The sequence below is a fragment of the Erpetoichthys calabaricus genome, chromosome 6 (genome assembly GCF_900747795.2).
Source record: "Erpetoichthys calabaricus chromosome 6, fErpCal1.3, whole genome shotgun sequence".
Taxonomy (NCBI): Eukaryota; Metazoa; Chordata; class Cladistia; order Polypteriformes; family Polypteridae; genus Erpetoichthys; species Erpetoichthys calabaricus.
The window spans coordinates 41,042,420-41,063,389 of NC_041399.2; the positions used below are offsets into that span (position 1 = coordinate 41,042,420).

The window sequence follows — 20,970 nt, forward strand, 5'->3', positions numbered from 1 at the left end:
TTGCCTTAAAGCACGTTCCTTCTTTTTTCAGGATAGGACCAGAAACTAACAGGAGAGGGTCCCATCTAAGATGTTCCCTAGAAATGGGCTAGGAGAAACAACTCTCTATAAGGGTTCCTGGAAGGCTGTTGAGACTTTTAGTCACATGGTGTGGGAACTGGATAAATGGGAGACCAGGGCAGATTGTCACTTCCAGCCAAAGAACTTGAATGGAGTTCACATTCATAATCAAATGACAGAGATGCTTTTTTTCTGCTAACAGGGAAGCTGTATAGGGGAGAAGAGAATATGCTTTTATGGCTATGTGAACTATACTAACTGAGGGATCACAGTTCTACTAACTGGACTAAAACCTGTTTATTTCACTTGTCTGCTCCTCACTTGTTTAATAAATGCATTCTTTTGTAATGGAATATACATATACTACTGTATATATGGCAGAGTTGCTGCCTCAGCTTCTTGACAAGTTCCCCCCAGTAAAAAAAAAATTATAAATATATATATATATATATATGCAGATTCTCTTCATGAACGGCTGTACATGTAATCACTTTTTATATCCTCACATGTTGATGTATGTAAAAGACTGGTAGGTGTTGCTGAATTACATGGATGGTCACATACAAAAATGCGATTTGCAAGGTCAATACCTCTAAAAGCATTTTTTTATTGCAGTAGACTGAAGGAAGGGTTAAAATGGAATGGATTTAATTATGGAATGAATGGAATTATAATGTGCCTCCAGCAAGTTTTCCTCCTTATTTATTAAGCCAGCTGATGGGCCAGGTTTGATGAGGCACTTCTGGCATAATTGAGTCATCACACAAAGAGGGTTCCTCGCATTCAGAGTGGTTTTATCAGCAGCAAACAGACCTGATTACTGGCAATTACACTCTGATCTGGGGATGAGAGAAAAAAAGGGCGAATGTGCGGGGTAACTTCCGTGTTTATAGTTTACCCAGAAATAATTTCCACATTAATTTCACATGCTAAGTGTTTTCCATTTCTGCATAATAAAACATAAACAAGGCGAGGTGGTACAATTTACTTTAACATTTCCTTGTAATGAATGTATAAGTGCACTGCAAACTGCTAATAATTATAGATGAAACACAGGAGCAGTTCTCCTTGTTAAGAGCAGTATGCCCTTCCTTTGTGGCATAATTTACAAATCTATCAACCAGATTATTTGAAAAAAATATTGATGCCAATTACTTATGCATAATTGAGATATAATGCATAAAAGTTCAGCAGAATATAATGTAGGCATAAAAAAGATGCAGTGCAAAGTTGTTGAAGCTCCAATACTGGAAATAATTGTGGTCAGTTCAACTTAGGAAATAATGAAGAAGCAGTACTGAAAAAACGGAGGCAAAGAAAATAAATTTACATTTTTTCTAGTGTGTTTCGTAGTAAAGAACAACATGGATTTAATAATAACAACTATAGACAGAATTATGAATAATAACTGTTAAAATAGTAGCAATAAGTGCAGCATTTATACATGTATATTGTATATATCATATATATTACACACATACATATGCAGTATAAACTTTATAAACTATAAGCACTTTGAGCACGGGAAAGACATACATATACATCCACACTATTTCAGTTTAAGATGGAGCGCCACTCCATCGCAGTCAAACAGTCATACATTGTCAAAAGGAAAGAACATTCATGAGGACAAAGTTAACTTTTTCACTTTTCTCTACTGTATCTTACCAACTTAACATTGTTCATGAATTTTCTACCTCAATTATAAAACTTGCAATTGAGCCACATGGCCAATAATAAAACACTTTGAAAGGGTCAGCAATTTTACACATCAATGTTTCCAGTTATCTCATTGGTATTTTATAGTTTCATTTTGCTTTTTATGAGATGTTATTATTTTTGACAGTAAGGACTTGGAGGAGGAGTTTCTTTTTTAATTTACAAAACAATTTCTTATTTCTATACTTTTATTAAACTCAGCTTGTAAAATGGATTCATCTGGAAAATATGACAGCCTTTTGATAATTGCACCCATAAACCTGGCTGTGATTTGTACTTTATTGTAAAATGCTAATATTAAAAAAAACAGTTTTTGGAAAATGTAAAGAACAGAGAAAGACACAGCTGTGGTTTTCTAATAATAAAAAGCTTTTTCATCATATCCCATTTTTTACTTTCCTAAAGCCATTAAAATAATCTCACTGATTCTCACGGCTTTTTTTCAAATTCATTACTTTTGACAAATGGATTTAAGAAGAATGGGGTAAAATGTTGATACAATTTTTTCTTCAACATTTAAATCAAAGTTAACAACCTGGAAAAACAAACTTAGCATGTATTTTTGTAGACTCACCCACTTAGCAACTATATCAAATATCAAACTGTGTTATGACATTCCATTTTAAAATAGTCAGGCAAACCTTGAGAACATTTTGACAATTTTTTTTGCATTCAAATGACAAATATATATTGAAAAGATGCAATCTGATTAACACAAAAATACAGTATCTATCTATCTATCTATCTATCTATCTATCTATCTATCTATCTATCTATCTATCTATCTATCTATCTATCTATCTATCTATCTATCTATCTATCTATCTATCTATCTGTCTCATTAAAGTAGGTGTCACTTGTGTCAGACAACAGAGTGCTTGTGGTTTAAGCCAAAATGAGAATTTTTAAAATGAGTGCTGCTTTCTATCATTACCACAAGGCAGGCTAGCTTCATTAAAATCTGACATACAGAATGCTAAACACGATGAAGAATAATGCCTCCAACTGTAGACTTGATAATTTGCTCTGATGGCACTGTTACGGGCCAGACTGGCTATTGGATGCACTTAGTAAACAGCATATGAAGAAATCATAGGCTGACATCCTTGTAATACCCACTTATTAACCGTGAAGTCTGCTTCCAAATTGCTTGAGGACCTTTTAACTGCAGGTTCACAGAAAAAAGACGGCCTTTGTTACAAATTTCATATTAAACATAAAATGAATGGAACAAATTATAAATTTATAGTAAATAAGAGCTGGAAACTGATTTTTTATTCCCTGGAAAGTACTCAGAATTAAGAGATGTCTAACATTATTTTCACTTTTTTTTTCTGCTAAGGTAAACCATCTTAATCTTATCCTTTTTCATGTTATGTCAACAAATCAGGGAAAACCAAACATAAAATGCTATTAGTTACAAAAAAAAATAATTAAAATACATTAGATTTTTTTTTCTGAAGACAATTACATATGAGATACATTACACCTATAAGTACAAGTAATGGAGTATCTGTGAATTCACAGATTATTTATTGTACTTAATCCAATTTAGGGTTGCAGAATAGCCTATCAAAGAAGCCCTAGGCTACCCTATGCCTTATGCAGCCAGGGTAGCCTTCAGTCCCTGTAACAATGTATTTGGTATATTTAATGACAAGGTGCCACTCAGCCAATGTTGTCCCAGAAGCAAAAGGGGCAGGAAACAAAAAATCTGTAAAACACATACTTTGTGTAATCCATATTTTGGTTACAGGCCCAGACCACCACAGTGTTGGGGGTGGAGAGCTACCCTTGGCTCTTCCCAGAAGGACTTTGAGCTTAGCCTTGCAGAGTGTTGCCCAAAGGTGCATTTGTGGCAAAACAGAGGAATAAGGAGGTGAGTAAAAGATTGCTTGTAATTTTGAGGTAATTATTAGAGCTTTTGTTTTGTTTGGATGGTGGACGTGTCATCCCATCTGCAGAATAAAATCCAAAATCCATACCACCAGACCCAATGTGGCAACTAGGATTTCTTACTATTTATTAATTTGCTACTTTACTTCTCCCATTAGTTCATTTCATGTATTTATTTATTGTACAATAAAAGCCACCTACTGTGGAAAAAGAATGTTCATAGTGATTCTGTTCCAGTAAAGTGTGGCACACAGAGATGTTCCGATAATAATACGCATATACATTTCTATACTTTTATTACTGTATATTCAGCCTAAAAATTTGATACAGTCATACTGTTCTGACAATATTTAGTGCAATACTTCAACAAACATTTGACAGGATGAGAGTGCATTTTAAGGCTATGTCACATTATGTCACTTCCCAGCATTTTCTTTCATAGCCTTCATTCATATAATTTTAGTAAATCAGTGGCAGTCAGTGACATGCTACCAAGAAACAGTCACCTAATGTGACATGCCCAACAACTCACTAGTCTGCAACTCGCTTCGATAAAATCAAACAGGTTTGATTTTATCTTTATTCATAAGGGTGGGCTCTGTGCACATGAGAGCTGATAAATTCTGTAAGTATAATGTACTGTATTTATTGTAGTAACAAAAAATAAGGAACATTGTGTTTTACAAAACAAATAAAATAAATTGCAGCTGGACTTTCTGCTTGCTGTACCTATTACCCCTTAATACAGCACTGGCTCCTTTAGACAGCATGCTATTGGCTGTCAGGAAAAGGGGCAAGCAAGACTATACTGAAAGGTTTGCACTCAGTCGGTAAATGTGACATAGGCAGCACATTTGGTGACAAGATTAGCAACAGCAGTCTGCCAATCTGAAGTTGTGAAATGTGACATCAGCTTTAGAGTACATTAACTCACACACAGGTAATAGGTCCTGTTGAGTTCAATTAATATTCCCAATGAACTTACTAAGGATACGAGATAAAACCAGAGAACTTGAGAAAGGCCCTTGTGGAAACAGAGATGGTGCATAAACTATATCCAATAACAAGGCCAGGAGTAAAAACTAGGTCCCTGCAACTGTGCAAAAACATACATAGCCACTCTGGTAACCCCAACTATATTTATTTTTCATGGAAAATTACATCTGTTTTTTTTTCCTGAAGTAAACTTCTTCCAGATTTGATTTATGCCTTGTATATATTGTTGCCAGGAAAGTCTTCACCCCACTGATGACCCTGAACTGAATTATGCGAGTCTGGTAATAAATGGATAGATAACATTACATGTTCTCAATATAATATAATACAATATAACATTTCAACCCACCTATTTCAATATATGCTCATTAAGTGTAGCAGCCTATCTCGGCAGTTTTGAATGCAAGATAGGAATAAACTTTGGATTAGCCAATGTAATGTTGCCAATCAACTTCACCTATTTGTTTTGAGGATGTGTATGGTAAATTAGATAGCCCAGAGATAACTTGTGTAGACATGGAAGTTGATGTAAACTCTATCAAGAACCTTAGAATCATAGAACAGCACCCCTAACCATAACATAACCACATTGGTGTACATTTCAAAAATGAAACTAAAAATGAAGTCTTACTATAATCACAATTATTTTACCAGAAGTCAAATTCTAACAAAGTTGAAGTTCTTTAGTTTTTTTTGTGTGATACTAAATGACAATTATCACATCTATATGTTTAAGAAAATGCAAACCATTATTTTAAAGGGTATTTTCAATGCAGTCAATAATTCTTTAGGTGTCAATAAAAACTGCAATGTATCATTGTTGCTTTATGTTTGTCTGATTAAATCAAGTGTTCAAATCTAATTAAAAAACACATTTTACTCATGTTTAGTACCATGTCTAGAACTGGTTCCTTCCTGATGCTGCTGGGATTATATACAGTACCGTGAGACAATATAATAAGTAGTTTGAGAAATATTGTTATTTAACTGATGCTCACTTACTTAATAATTTGGAACCATGATGAAACAGCACCTTTATGATGCTCCAACATCTTAATCGGGACCACAATACTTTTTTTATCTTAACAATACCCAAAACATGCATTACTTTTATAAAACAGTGCTGTTACTTTTACACATTTTATGCCCCAACAATTTATTTTCCAGTAAAGCCTTTAATTCAGCTGAAATGCATGAATGCAAACAGGTGGGCTCCAATTACCAAAACGGTGCTCCTTCTAAACCTTAAATAGCCCCTCTTTACAAAGAGTGTACTCCTGTGTGCTCGTGTCTCTGAAGAAAAAAACTCATTTATCGTAGACAGCAGTTTTTTCTAAAGAATCACTGATTTAACACTGATTCCTAATCAGATTGTACAGAAATGAACAGCTCGCATGGCAGCTGTACTTTCCCAGGGTTAATTACCTTTCACTGCTCTCTCCTAATGAGTCAGCTGTTCCTGTCATTAAACAACTCCACTTTGTTCATCTAGGCATCTTCAGCAAGAACAAATACAACTAATATGTGTTTACTTTTACTATAATATACAGTGCTCATGAAACAAGAGGTTTTATAGTAGGTTGTATATAAAATTAAAGACAGCTTTTTTACGCAAGGCTGTATGTTAAGAACTTTACATTAAAACTCACCTTAAACTCCAGTCAAGGGATAGTTCAATGATCACATTTCTGGTTTTGTGTCCTCAACTGTAACAACTCAATTCAGATTTAGATGGTAACTGAGTTTTACAAACATACTGCACTACACAGTGAAAGGAAAGGTCAAAATTAAACCTTAAGGTTTGGGGAGTGAAGGTGCAGTTTGCTTCACACACTTATTGTATAGATTGTAGCAAGAGTAAATGGTTCTTAAAAAGGTGCCATTGCATGACAACTTTGAAGTCCACTACTAAACATCAAACACAGAATACCTTAAAAATGTGCATTATAGATGCAGTCATCATGTGAAAATTAGCCTAATATGTATGAGTGTGGGTGTATAGTTGAGCAGGAAAGTGTGCCATTCTAGGGTTGGTTCCTGCCTTGCTGCCAGGATAGCCACCAACACTCTGTAACATGAATATGTAGGATAAAGATAAAGAAAAAGTTTCCAATTTTCCATGTATCTGCATGAGGTTTTCCTTGAGGTATTCCATTATTGTGCAGAATAAAACTAAACTTCTCAAACTCTTAACCGTATTCAGGATTGCTGGGGCCAGAGCCTTTCCTGGCAGCATTGAGTACAATGCAGGAATGAAGCCTTAGTCACAAACTCCTGCCCTTAGCCAAGGACAATGCAGAATAGCGAACACCTAACAGACATATATTTGGGGACGTGGAAGTGAAAATGGGTAGCCCAAGAGAATATTCAGACACGTAACGGATTCCAGCTGAGCATTAGATTGATTCAATCTCAGTATTCCTGAGTCATGAGGACAAGCACTACCCTGTATGCCACTGTGCCACTCTACACATGTTTGTAAATTTAACATGTTGTGGTATTTTTGTCTCCAGTTAAAAGAAGTGACAGGTGAAGAAATCTGTGAAAAATGCTTTTTCAGCAAGAAAACTTGCTGGCGCAGAAGTTAGGAAACAGTCCTGGACAAGTCACCAGTACATTTCAGGGCCCATACACAAAAACACACACACACGCAAACGGGGCAATTCTAAGTTACCAATCAATGCAAATTGTACATCTTTGTAGTGGTGGACTGAAAACTGAAGAACCTGGAGGAAAAGCTATGCAGTCATGGAGAACAAGCAAACTTGAAACAGCTGACAAACAGGCATAATTTGATCCCAGGATTCTGCAGGCATGAAGCAGAAAGAATAACCACTGTACTACTGTACCTCCCCAATGCATACACATTCAGCCTTTGCGATTCACAAGTTTATGCGGATCCTCCTAATTTTGGATTTGTGATCAATAATTAAATGAAATTATTTTGGGAGTTTTGAGAGTAGTAAACAAGAAAGATGTTATTTCCACAATGCTGTGCATGTGAATTAAAGACAAGATTCTTGACTGATGAATGTAGGAGAGAATTGTGAGAATGACATCTTTCCTGTTTATAATGAACATCTCCTTCCCATGAAGTAACTGTTAATAATATTTTAGCAACAAATGCACACATTTTGACCATATAAATGGATAACAGATATGTGGAATATGCAACATGAGTTATGTGAATTTTTGTTTTCTTATTTCAATGGAAATTTTTCACATCATTTGCTATTGTCCAAAATCTGTCACTGCCGGGCATCATTAAGTTTATATATTTAAGATGTACTTTCTCTGCAAAAACATGACATTAAAAGTTTTTCTCTGCAATCACTACAAACTACATGGGGTAACTAACATTTAAAAAATATGTTTTTTGTGTGGAGTTATTCCTTTAAATCGTATCAAGAAAAAAGAACAGGAAATCTGAGAAGCCGTCACTGCAGTTACACTAGCGGACGCAAGGATTCTGTATGCTACTGTTACAGAATTATACAGTATACTGTACATTAATTACATTTTAACTTTTTTGCCCAATATATATACTGTATATATAAAACTACTGTTTAGGATTTATTTAATAATCAACTGTATGTTGTTGGTAAGGCTTGTGGTCACCAGCACAGTATTAGGAGGTGAGGAAGGGGGCCCAAAACATATCTGAAGATGTTCGCATTCGTGGGGGTCCTGCACCCCTACCCACTGTAAATCACAAGGGATAACTGAATACAACTTTAGATCTGTAAAATTCAATACCTGAAATATGAGAATCACTTTGACCCCTTTAAGAAAACTGATTTAAGAATTGGATGGAGTTGAAAAATGCACCAAAAATAATGCAGAATGCTTTAACTAACATGAGGCAAAATACCCAAATTGAAATATATCCCCTAGATACCTGGATTACCAGTTACACTCATATAACGTATGCCTGTACATTTCTGGGCTGACCCAGTATTTACCTGTGGCAGATTTAAAAAAAATGATGCATGGGAAATATTAGTTGTAAACTATAATTAAAAATGTTTAAGACAATCATATAAATACCCTGCAGTAAATGTAATGGCACGCAAGTGTTACGGTGATTTATTGGCTAGTGCCACTGCATCTCAGATCCAGGGACCTACATTTGATTGACAGTCATCTCTCTGTCCTTGCAGACTTTGTATATTTTTATTCTGTTCATGCGTTTGTTTTCCAGGTACACCAGTTTTCTTCCAAACACCAGTGATGTGAATCTAAGGTATGAGTGAGTGCTGACATATGCAAGAGTGTGCTCTTTGATTTATTGGTTTCCCACCCACAGCTAGTTCAAAACTTGTGCCCCAAAAAAAGCAGTTTCATGAAATGAATAGGTATTTAAATGTATTCACAAAGTATCATATGATGATCATCTTGTTTTTTCATTGTCCAGATATAAAACTTAAATTTGAATTAGTTAAATGATGTGGGTAATGTCATATTGGAAGTACAATCAATTAGATGTTTGTTCAAACTTCAAAAGCGTAAAAGTAAAAACATCATCTAGTATGGAGTTGTAAAAAGCAAAGCATACCCCAGGAGCATTGAGTACAACACAAAAATCATCCCTGGACTGACAGTCAATAACATGATTACATACAGTATAACTTTGTATTATCAGCTGTCTTCAAAAACACATTTTTAATTTCTAAGATTTATTTATTATAATCTTTTAAAACACAAGTAATATGAAGTTTTATTTTTTGACATATTTTAATAATTATTTTTCCCCAAAGATAGGTGGTGTGTCTGTGTACTTCACTAACATTAGGTCCACTTAACACACAAAGCATAACAATGTATCAAAATACAAGAAAAACTTAGAGCTCTATCACTATAACTCCTTCATCCAATCATTTTGAAACCTGTGCAATTCATTTCAGCCCAGTGTGGGACTGGAAGATATCCCAAGACTCAGCTTTACACCATTTCTTGATATTGTTTTGGGAAACTATCATGTACTCCCTTAGGATTATGGAAATAGCAAAACGGACATTTAACAAATGGAGAGCAAGAAGGTCATGGTCAGAGTCAAATGTATAGAAGGCTGGACAATCCCACTAGTTTTCCTCCCCCTTTTGCTAGATAACACTGTGAGTTAAGCCCCGACTGCATTGTACTTAAAAGGTTACAGAGGTTGGATACAGAGTTTCAACCAAGCTTGCCAGCCCAGCAGATGGTCCCTGATTATGATTATATGCATCAATAAAATGAATCATCTTTAACAAAATGTACATTTCTACTTAACTCTAGGGTTTAACAGAAAGACAGAAATTGACTGTACTGCATTTTTTAACTCTTAGTTATCTGCTATAATGTTGTACCACCAATTAGGCAATATGTGGTAAAATTAGGCCCTGCTGTCTAAAATAAAATGTGAGAAATAAAGGAATAAATTAAAAAATAAGCATTTTGTTGTTACATTATATCTGTGTCTAATTAATTACCAAAAAGCAAGTTTTTTTCCTTCTTTTTCTTTTTATAAACTTCCTACCATTTTGCTCCATAAAGGACTATAACTAAGGCTTTTTTCACTAACTTATCAAAAAGTTCACTTAAGCTAGTAAAATAAATCTGTTAAAGGGGAGTTTCAATGGCTAAATAAATGCCCAGCTCTTAATTTACTATACCACATAGCCTACTTAATTAATAGACAATGTGGTATAGCGGCTAATCATAAGTCCAGTAGTCCAGTTCCCACCTGTGACACACTGCACGACCCTGAGCAAGTCACTTAACCTGTCTGTGCTCCAACAGTATCTGCAAAGAGTTCTAATGGATTTTAATCTTGTAAGTTCCCTTGGATATCTATGTGTAATTAAAAAAAAATAATAATTACAGAGAAGCCCTGTTGTTTCTTTTTATTTTTAGTTTGTTTATGATAATCAAGTGAATGCTCACTATGTGCATGCTTCATTGTTGATAATTATGCTTTTCATTGTAACCATACTTTATTGCTGACAGACTATATTTTTGTGTTACTATAAATATTAAGTCTTATTCCTCTGAATTAAATTGGTGGATGCAACACATATCTAATCAAATGAAACATTCACTTGGCTTTTTTGTAAACTCATGTTCACTTAAAAATCACTTAATAAGTCTGCCTCAGGTAATCGGCCCTTTTTGTTTTCCTCTTATTTTCATACTTCTTTCAAAATTCAGTTAAATATCCACTAGACAGAAAAATCAGTAACTGCGCAAGAAGACCTAACACAAACAAAGCCATCTGTGTAACTTCCTGTCCCTCTGCTTCACAAGCACAACCTAAGGGGCTTTATTGATTTCATCTAATACAGTTTTTTTCAACAAGCTTCACAGGAGCGCTTCAGAAATGTAACTGCGGAGTCACACAGTGGGACCTTCACTTTCATCTCATTTCCGAAGGAAACATAAAAAGTGTCCGAAAGGCAAGCAGATAGATGACTGGATTAACTTGTCACTCTTGTATTGCTAGTAAAATAAATGTTTACTAGCAAAGGCAACTTTGGGAATAAATAGGATGCAAAATCAAAAATGAAGAGAAGACACCAACAAAACATTTGCAATAAAAGCCTATCCTAATGAAGTGTAAAAGTTCCTGGGAAAGGCAGGTGCCTCTCTTGTTTTCACAATACTTTTGACAGATCAAGCAAGTCCCATTACTCTTTTCATAGCAGACACCAAACAGGGCCAAATGTATTATTAATCTACTTGCCACTAAGGTAATATTTAAATGTTTAATATTTAAATGTTTCCTTCTCACTTTGGATTTTGTTACATATATTGTGTATAACCTTTTCCCTGCACATGGATTTTTACATAGAGGAGTTTGCTTACAAGCTCAGGTGGTAACAATAAAACAAGAAACAAAAAATACACAAAACAGAATGAAATAAATAAGAACTAGCAGAATGGCTCAAACATTTTTTACAGGGCAAAATTGTTAGCCTGACTTACCATGTCCCCTTTAGCCTTTGTTCTGCCTTTCATAGTAACATCAGCGAAGCAGTGATGTAGAAGAAAACAGAGGTGGGGTAGGTTAGTCCAATGTGTCGCTGTCGCGTGGTGTGCGGGGACACTGTGTGATATTCCAGTGAGCTACTAAGCTTTTTTTTGTGTGTAGCCTTTGTGTCATTCACTTAACGACCAATCTCATTAGCTGCCGGGGTACAATGGGCTGATACATTTTCTGTGTAAATACACCACATGGTGACCCTCAAGGTTAGACCTCTGAAGGTCTTTTTAATCACATAAAAGATGGATATTTAAAATAAATCAATTAAAAAAAGAACAGATTGCTCCTAAATTAGAACCGTTACATCCCTGGATTTTCGAAGCAAGAAAAAGGCTCATACTGCAGTAAACAAGTAAGAAATTATTTTTTGTGCTGCATTCAATCTCTTCTAACTGTTCAAAAAAATGATAACATATTTATGGGATTACAAATTTTTAAATTATAAAATTGAAAGCATTAGGAGATTAATCAGTGAACAGATGTATTTGAACTATTCCAAGTAAGTGTCCTTCCAAAAGCCTTAGAGATTTTTTATATTAATACTGTCTGAGCAAGTATAGTATGGGTTAAGTGTATAAAATTTAAAGTACCTTGAAAAGTTTGAGTTCTACCTAGAACAAAAAAAGCTGTCAAGTTAAACAAAGATTAGGTTTGGTAATTCAGATACTCTAGGGAAAAATGCTACTCTTTCACAGATGAGATGGACAGGCTGTGACCACAGTACAACTGTAAAATAATATAATGCACCTTCCACCATTACTTGCTGCATGGCTATACAAATACAGTATATGCTGGTTTTATGTGTGTGTAGTTATATATATATATATATATGTGTGTGTACACAGACTGTACAGTACATACATGAATATATAAGCAAGTATAGCACACATCATACAGTAGATAGACATTTAACTTCTTTTTGTAATTTGTAAACCCCTCTCTTTTACAATCAAAGGGAGGGAGCCAAAGTCTATCCTGGCGGTATCAAGTGTAAAGTAGAAAACAACTCTGAATGGAGTACCAGTCCATTACAGGACCAACTCTCTCACACACACACACACACACACACACACACACACATACAGAGTGAATTTGAAACCACCAATTAACCAAACATATCTTCGGTAAAAGGGTGATTCACTGGATTACCCAGATAAAAATCAATGCAGACAATGGAAAAATATGCAAAGTCCACACAGACTGTGACCAGGCATGACATTCAAATCTAGGGTGTTTAACAAATGCGGCACCATGCCACTTCATTATAAATACTATATATGAAAAACATACTATATAGAATGTACTTTCCACCAAAACAGAACCATTCTTTGCTTCCATCCACTCTTACTCAAAACCTCTGGCCTCTTTCCTTGATTACATCTTGCCTGAAGAAGGGGCCTGAGTTGCCTCGAAAGCTTGCATATTGTAATCTTTTTAGTTAGCCAATAAAAGGTGTCATTTTTCTTGGCTTTTCTCCACATTCATAATGGCTACCATGGTACAACACCCTAGTACTCCCTACAGCCTAATTTTCATCCTTCTAATCACCAGCATAGTCAACATGTCAATTTACACCCCAGCCCCTCTGGTCAACTCAAGAAAACTTCTGGGCTGGATGAGTTCTTATTCCAGAATGTCCAGTTCAAAAAATCATCCGGAAGAGGACACTGTCCTTGTAACTCAACAGGGGACTGACGTCCATAATATCAGGGCCTCATGCAAAATACTTGGTTTCCTGCTGCCTCTGACAAGGCAGAACTTCACAAAGTGTACATACTTTTTCTTTCTCTTTGTATTAGCGCGCATATTAAGCAAACTCTTCAAAAATATTATCATTATGTATGCTAAGCACCTGATCATCTTCAACAAACAACTAATTCTGAATAACATAAGTGCTAAAGGCACAGTATGTCACAATTACACTAAATGCATTTAATAACCTTACACCCAACTAGCCACAACTCCAAAATTCTCTTTTACACCATACAATAATACACAGACATTCACTTCTCATCATAACCTACCAAATTTGTGTAGGTTACAGTATTTCTAACAGAACTGCAACTAAGCTTAAGCTTTTAAATTTATGCTGTCACATGTAATAAAACTGCAATGGACTGGTGCTCTGTCCAGGGTTCATTCCTGCCTTGTATCCTGTGGTAGCTGGGATAGGCTTCAACAGACCCCACGACCCCGTCCATGACTATGTGGGTTAGAAAATAACTGACATGTAACAAAAGAATTTTTATTCAAGATAGCTCACTAAATAAAAATATCAAAAACATTAAATAAATCTAGGTAAAGTAGCAAAACTGTTATATTTCTGCCAGATTGTAACTAGCCAGGATTTGATGGTATATCTCCCTCTAGTGGACATTTTTTCATATACTGTATATATATATATATATATATATATATATATATATATATATATATATATATATATATATATATATATATATATATATATATATAGACAGAGCTAGTTGCCCTCAGTGGGCAGCTTCACATGGCTGTGGGAGTATGAGAGGGCACTGTCTCCCATAGCCCTGAGAAAATGGCCATTGAGGGCAACTAGCTCCACCTCTTCCAGTCCCTCCATTTTAAAGCCGAGTCACTCCTGAGAAAGGTTGTCTCATTCTGGAGACAGCGACTGTAGAACTGAGAACTGACCATTCTAGAAAACTTAGAATTTATTTCTTTTTTGCTCTGCTTTACATTTTCCTATTATATAACGACATGCCACTGGGTTCTTGTTTCTTTTTGGATGCTGTAAATGTCGGTACCACAACATTTGATACCAACATGGTACCAAATATATAATAAATGTTGGTACCCAAACGTTTATTATATATATTAAAATTCTAACATTACAGTACATACAAAAAATATAAGACATTATCATAAAAAACAGTATAAATACTAAACTAAAAGTATGTTTAGTGAAGAGTCAAGAACTGAAGCCTTCTTCATTGTGGTCTCATTGCTGTTAGTCCAAAATCATTTACAATTTACAATCCCAGTAGATGCTAATTGTCTTTACTAATATTTTATCTCTGTTATCCAGTTTAACACATGTGGTCCATGAAGTAACTTGCTTTTAAGACTTGCATTATGTCTATCTTGCCATTTTTAAGCTAATGAGTAGAATTTGGAGAGGGCTTCTATACAAATAAGCAACTTTAATCATTGCAGATTTTGTACTCAAGGTGGACATTGGTTGTTTGAGCCCCACAAAGTCCTTTTTATTTACAAACAAAACAGAAAAAATCTGTTTGGCCAAGTAAACAGGACACTGCCAAGATAAACACACCCTTTAAATATTAAGCAAACAAGACATGGCAAATAGAAACAAAAACAACATAAATGTGAGGCAGGGACGTACTATATTTATATCTATATCAATATCTGTATCTATAGTTGAATATTTAGATTATAAAAAATATATACTGTAAGTTAAAGGGTCTAAAAGACTGTTTTAAGTTTTTTGGAACTTCAGCTAATTTGGAAATGGTCACACATGTTTGTAAACTGGTACTAAAATTCTAAATACTTTATAAGATATTTTTATGCCACCATATATCTATTAAAATTATGTGTAGTATAACCCATTTCAGTGTAAAAATAAATGCACAAATCTCCCTTACTGAAAAGAATGCCTAAGAAATAATGCAACAGTCCCCTAAAAAGCCATATTGTGGTACTGATAGAAATAATAGCATTAATTTCACCACATTTTAGCATAATGCGCATGTACTTCTTTATTTTTCAATGACCCTCAGAGACTTTTATGGTACAGTTCTTTAATTCCTCAAAAAATGAATTACTGTAAGTACTTGCAGCCATGACAGCTGTCCATAAGCATCAGGGACATGTCTATTGGCCAACTTGACCCTTGTTAGAATACAAAAAAAAAAAGAATACTGCAGTCTGGGACAGCTGAGCGAGGTCACCAGAGATTTTCCAGACAAATGCAGTAGAGGCAAAAAAAAGAAGAAAAAGGACAAGCTCTGAATCTCACTTTAACAGACCGCACACAATCTGGGCTCTCACAGAACTATCTCTGCCTGACCGCTTTCTATTTATCCCTTATCAGTGTTTACCAACCGCTAGTTTTCTTTCATTCACACTGTGAGGCAGTTCTCTTACTATCAGTCAACAGCTGACACCGTGGAACAGCCTCAAAGGCAAGAGGAAGGGATCAAAACTAAAGCAAAGCTGTTTAAACAATACAACAGAGGAAATAAATTCATAAATCCTAATTCTTTCTCAACCCACAAGGGTACAAGCAGATCCTTTATAGTTATTCCAACAAACAAAACCACCGCCAGTGAGGTAACATTACAATAAAGGTAAATACTAAGATATAAAAAAAAATAAAATCCATGTAAATTTAATTAGAAACAAAGCTTATAGTTTTAGGTGCCAAAAAACTACAGTGGTGTGACACTTATTTAACGGGCTGAATGCTTTTTGTAAAGACATGTATATATTTGAAGCCTAAGTTCAATTCTGCATGGCTCTATAACATTGATAAAACAATACAACAAAACAAATTACACAGTGTTTGCCTATCTGAAACAGTAACATACTGTATGTAATATTTGCAAAGCAAAAATTAAAACAAAAAAAATCATATTTAACTCTTGTTTATGAATTATCATTTGATTTAGCAGGGTATACATGAATACATATGAGTGAATTCATGTACATATGTCAGGCTTTACATGTGAAATGGCCGATTTTCAAACAATAAAAAGTAATTTATATGATCCAAAATATGCATTGTCCTCATAACAGTTACATTTTTATATAAAGGTTTGAAAAAAAAGATAGTAAACTGAGTCTGCTTGCAGGTAGGATATTAAGCTTTTTTTTTGATTACATCAAATATACATGTAAAGAGACATGTACCCTTAAATAGATAAAGAGCAATTTTAGAATATTAGCCTTTGAAGTGTAAACGAAACCTTCTGGCCTCTATTTCTGGTAATATTCCTCCTACTGTTTACATGTTTGAGTGATTTACAACTTTACCTTGAGCTCCAGAACATACAATAACAGCTATGAACAATTTTGCTAGAACACTTTTTTTTCCAAATGAAGTAATTAATTAAATTTATCCTTTCACCAGCTGCTAGGCAGCAGATGGAACCATTTCAAAAACCTTGTTGAATTGAATCCATAAAACTAATTTCCTAGGATTAGCCAGGGCAAAGTTTCTGTGAATGCTCAGGTAGTCAAAGGAGTTTACCTCTGATTATACACCTGATTTTAAAATCTAAACCGCTTTTTATTGTGATAATTTTGTACATCTAATGAAAAATAATACATTTTCTGCAAACAGTTCAGGTGAATTTACAAGTTTAAAAATGAAAGAATATTTAAATTTGTTTTGGAAACCCAAACAGTGCAAGTCTGGTAAACTATATTTAAAAGACCAAATAAATGACAAAATATAGACCTGAATACTGTAATTCACTATTTGGAGGATAACCTTTTTGTCTATTTATTCCTGAGAAATGTTCTTGCAATTAATTGGTGAAGTGAAACTGTAAGAATTTATTAATTCTGCTGTACTGTACTTCTAATGTAGGCTTTTTATTCTTTGACTTGAAGAGTCTTATATGTAAGCCCACCAATTTTCTTAGGTAGATGTTAAGTCAATAAAAGAGCAAGCATTATGTTTACTCTACATTTTCTTTGTATATTCAGTTACACTTAGAGCACAGTAACAATCTTCCCCACTGTAAGTCTGACTTCTGGTCCTGTTTCCTTAAGGCACCATGGACAGTTCCAGGTTTACATTTTGAATAATGCAATGCAGACTCTTTTAAGGTAAAACTTTCAAGCAGGTGATAGGTCTTGAAAAGTTCAGCTCATCTTTTAATGTATAATTTAAAGATTTATAGGAAAATGCAAGTATGAAAACATCATAACTCCTAAAGCTTGCTGCATAATCGACATAAAAATATTTATAAAGGTCACTCTACATAATACAAAGTGAGTTCTCATCTGCCATAGATCTTGGCAAAATAGTTAATATTAGAAAAATGGAAGAAATTTTTCTCTCTGGTGAGTCTGCCAAAATAGAGATAATTCATGAAGAATAAAAATATTTTAAACCAGCTACAGAGATCAGTTAAAATGAAACCATATAGAAAACATTACTTGTGAATAATATTGTATTTATCAAAAACCGGAATGAACCAATTCCCATATTATTCAAGAACAAGAAAATGTGTAAAGTGGTCCACACCATGAACAGGGAATAAAGCATGCAAAAGACACATGGAAAACGGCCAATTTTCCACTTCAGCAGCTACTCTAAATGACACGCTGAATGATAATAAGGATCACACAGCCTAGCCCTGCTTATATCATAATAGATGTTTGATACAGATTTGATAAAATCTACTTTTACAGTATAAATATAAATTTTTATATTTTATCCTGCTGACACAATTATCCATTACAAATTTGCATTTACAAGTTAATGATTCAGAAATATATCTATTCTAACATTGACATAGATAGTTGTGCAGTTTGTTTCAGACAAACCTGAACATCCATTCATTCAATCACTTAACAAACATGTTTATTGCGATTCAAGGTTGCATAAGCTGTAGCCATTACTGCAAGCAAAGAGCACACCCTAGACAAAGCATCAGCCCATCACTGGGTAAACTCATTTAAGACACATAGGCTATACCACTTTAGAGCTGCATATCATATGGGAGGACGATCCAGGGGAAAACTCAACAGAATACAGGGAGAACTTGAACAGTCCACATAGATTGAGACCAGGTAAGGATCAGAACCCAGGATTCTAGAGTTGTGTGGTACAACTTAAAACTGAATTTATTACATGCCTACAGTATTTTAAATGCAACCATAAACACAATAATTTTAGTATTGTACTGTATTGTATTAAATAAAGAATTACAATATGTAGTTGTCCTGAACCCTGCCTGAAGATTGTTAAGAACATATTATATATTTAATAATTTAGTATATGTAAACATTAATAATAGAGTAAACTACTTAACCCATCTTAGATTACTGTTACATTTTTAACAACTTTATTATATCTATCCCTTTATTAGAAACATTTTTTCCATTAGAGGGTTGCCAGAATCTACAGACTATTCTGGCAGCATAATGTACAAGGGAAGAAATAAACTGGGAGGGGATGCCAGTGAATGCTGAGGTAGATCACGCACAATCATACAGCCCTGGGCCATAATGAAGTCTCAAATAACTCCCAAAGAAAATACAAGCAGACACTTTGGGGGCTTCCAGGTTCGATCAATAGAAAAGTGGAATAATAGAATTAGTTATCCATCTAGTTGTTCACTTGGTTATCCTGTTCAAGGTTTCATGGAGTCAGTGCATGAGCATGACCTAACAGGGTGCCAAGCCCACTGCAGGCCACACTCATGAACATCTCTGTATTTGCTTACATTAAACCAAATTGCAGTTGCCTAACATTATTATTATTATTATTTGGCAGGCAACTTTATCCTAGGGGACATACAATATTTCATATATTATATTATACATATTTATTTTGCTTTTAATTTTTTTTAAATTGTAGTACAGGCAGGAGAAGTGACTTGCTTGTGGTCACACAGTTTCAGTAGCAGAATTTGAACCCACAACATCACTGTTTGACATCCAAAGCGTAAACCACTACACCACACTATCTAACTTGTACCTGCAGAAATCTCACAGAGACAAGGGGAGAACATACAAATTCTACAGCAACTGTTCTGATGACCATGATGATGATAATTATTATTATTATCATATAGTATCTTTTTATATTTTTTTACTGATGGCACCCTTCTCACTGGACTGACCCAGAGAACTACTCATTGTTGCTAATTCAAAGACTATACACATTATATAAATGTGTATATAAACTAGTAAGACAACACAAATGAATATAAGCAATATGACATACATAGAAAGGATATTCTGAATACAGTTTTTTAAAGTTATTATTGACTTCTTATTATTCCTAAAAATGTTGAAAAATCAATTCATCTTAATTAAACATGTACATGAACTTTTTAAGAAATAGTTATCATTGAATAATATAATTATATTTAATAATATAATTAAATAAAAAGCACTAACAGATGCTGAAGCTATGTCAAACTAGCACACTCATTTCTTTCCAGTCTAGCAGTGCCTTGCATTAAAGCTGAAATGTGGCTTCTTTCTCTCTTACATTTTTGGTATAACTGTAGGCCTAAAATGGGTGCATTACTTTAAAATACATCAGTAAATTCCTGCCTATTTATTATTTGTGATACTTAAATATTTAGTAATGGCTTATGAAGTCCACTAATTACATATTGTAAAAACACTTTTCATTATGATATACAATTTAAAAATCTTTAGCAATTAGGAAGAATTCATATTACAAAAAGAAAGTCTGTTATTTTCCATTCTGAGAAAATACAACAAATAAAGAATATATAGAACTTCTTGAATATGAAGTTGCCATTCAAAGCAAGGTCAAAACTAGACACCATTTCTCTACTTATGGCACTGCTTAATTTAAACTGAACATCTGTTCATCCCATAGTGACAAATTGAAGCTTGTCCCACATTGATTTGATGATACAATAATGAAGTAAGCTGATACATTCTCTGCTAGATAAGGCTAGTGGGACAGAGAAGTTCTCAAAGTTCCCTATATACAATATACTCAGAACTCGTCATAAATTTGGATTATACCAGGTACCTTGCAAACAGCAATTTGTTACTAAACCTCTGAGCCAACCCCACTACTGTACATCCATTTAGGCTTTACTAATCTTTCCTCTGATACAAGCATTTACAGTTAAAAAGATTCACTAGGTTTAATTTAGGCAGACATCATCTAAAGCTATATGGATGATTAAAAATAGGCCATGCTTCTTAGGTCATGATTCTTAAAAAAACAGTTTTAGCCACATAATCTCTTTAGTCACAATCTAAATCCAGCCTAAAGTCTGACAGAAGTGATGGATATTAATCATAGAGTATGTTGCATTTCCTGATGAGTGAACAAAACAATTCACTTTAGGAAAGTTTTCCTTTATAAGTTAGCAGCTCAAGCACTAAATATAATGTGCCAATAATGCATCACAAATCAAACTAATGCAGTTAAAAAATGTTTTGCTGACAAGTCTTGAGTGACATATAAGAAGAAGTCATCCTCCTTAACAAAATAGTGCTGTGTCAGCTCAGCAGCATTTATTTAGAACTTATTTTACAAGGACAATCCC

General features: G+C 34.3%; 1 protein-coding gene across 6 annotated transcripts in view; it reads right to left on the bottom strand.

Moving 5' to 3' along the window:
- The window catches only part of st18 (ST18 C2H2C-type zinc finger transcription factor), a 262,012-nt gene that overhangs the window by 148,436 nt on the left and 92,606 nt on the right, over positions 1–20,970 (bottom strand). Inside the window, exon 1 of one of the 6 annotated variants that reach the window (XM_051928742.1) lies at positions 11,632–11,747. The exons of the other annotated variants lie outside the window; for them this stretch is intronic. The gene's annotated coding sequence lies outside the window, so the exon portion shown is untranslated. Of the gene's footprint in view, positions 1–11,631; positions 11,748–20,970 lie in introns of those variants that run through there. 6 annotated transcript variants of the gene reach the window in all.